Source organism: Battus philenor, unplaced genomic scaffold, assembly GCF_028537555.1.
Source record: "Battus philenor isolate CCGP_79_NKW_IND1 unplaced genomic scaffold, ilBatPhil1.0.hap1 SCAF_17, whole genome shotgun sequence".
Lineage (NCBI taxonomy): Eukaryota > Metazoa > Arthropoda > Insecta > Lepidoptera > Papilionidae > Battus > Battus philenor.
In genome coordinates this window covers 2,144,264-2,145,857 of record NW_027181679.1, presented here as the reverse complement: position 1 = coordinate 2,145,857, position 1,594 = coordinate 2,144,264, and the positions used below count along the sequence as shown (strand labels likewise).

Here is a 1,594-nt window from a genome sequence, read left to right as displayed (position 1 = left end):
AAATAGGTGTATTGAAACTTTTTACGAATAAATAAGGTATTTCATTCATCGCTTTATATCTTTTACACGTATAAACCATCTATTAATTTATTAAAAAAAATTTATACCTTTTCGTGTAGCGGTGAACTTAATGCCGAAGTAATTGTCTGCCAGCTAACCGTTTGGGCGGTGCAGAGATAAATTGGGAAACTAAGTAATATTAAGTATCTAAGTTAATATCATTAAATACTAGAAATAGAATAAAAGAGTAAATTCAAGTTGAGAAGGCAGAGAATCACGTACAAACACATTTAAATATGCTAATGGCTACTATATTATATATATATATATATATATATATTATTTGAACAGCTTTCGAACCTTTGCATTAAATGCGCAGCGATTCCTGATCATCCTAATATCGAGAGGGAGCGCGTTCCAGAGAAGAATAGAAAAGAAGGAGAATAGAAAAGGAGGAGTGGATAAAGTCGGTACTATTGGGGGGACATTTCAGTAAACGATGGTTCGAACTATCATCCTGTATATCAAAATCATATCGACTACATGCAAAATATAGTTTTGTTATTACCTTTATAATTAGAATTTAAATCCTTGAGGTTGTATATAAAATTAATTTAGTTTATTTGAATATTTGTGATTCTAATTTGAAATTTTTATTGCGATTGTTTATTATGATGAGAGATAGGTATCCAAGCCAATACGAAAGATTTTATTATCTTATCTAACCTATTCATTCTGTGGCATTCTTCGTCAATATCTTACACTTAAAAAATATATATAATCTGAATATGAATACATGCTCTCAAGTAAGCACTCCCTGAGCGACTATAAGAATTATTTTTAGAAATTACCTATTTTGCTTAGATTTTCTGCCTTTTTTATTTCATCAAATTAAAAAAAAATTTTTTTTTTGCTTTTATGTATATAAATTTCCTTTTCGAAACTGTTTTATTATAAATATGTATAATGAATGTATTATTAATATCATTCATATAATGAATTATTAATATCATATTTTTAAATATGGAACTCTTTCTCATCTCCCGTATGGTCTAGTGGCTAGGATACCTGGCTTTCACCCAGGAGGCTCGGGTTCGATTCCCGGTACGGGAAATCTTTACTTTTTAGTCGCTGAATATCGCTTTAAGGCTATTAGTAATTTTTTTAAATTATTTTTTCTATTTAGTTCATCCTTATTATATTTTAAAACTATAGGCTTCATTAATACACTTTTTATTAATTTTAAAATATAATACTGTTTAATTTAAAATGATTACTAGAAGTAGTACGAAATAAAATCGATTTAAAAGACATTGTTTTTTGTATATAAATATTATTGCTTCAACTTGAATTTGTAATTTTTCAGCGGGAAAATGATTACATTTTATTATTTTTTAATTACATTTTTATGACTTTATGTAAAAATATGGTAAAAATCTGCTCAGTCGTTGAATTAATTCTAATTAATTATTTAATTTTTTAAATTTTTCGTGTGTGATTATAAAAATAAAAATGTAATATTATAATTATAAAGTTTATTTACTTGTCAATATACCACAAAGGATCATTTAAAGTCCAATTGTATATGTCATGA

General features: G+C 26.3%; 1 non-coding gene across 1 annotated transcript; it reads left to right on the top strand.

The window, feature by feature from the left end:
• Positions 1-1,041: 1,041 nt before the first annotated feature.
• Positions 1,042-1,113, top strand: TRNAE-UUC (transfer RNA glutamic acid (anticodon UUC)). Its single transcript has one exon. It is a non-coding gene; the product is annotated as a tRNA-Glu (tRNA).
• Positions 1,114-1,594: the final 481 nt, after the last annotated feature.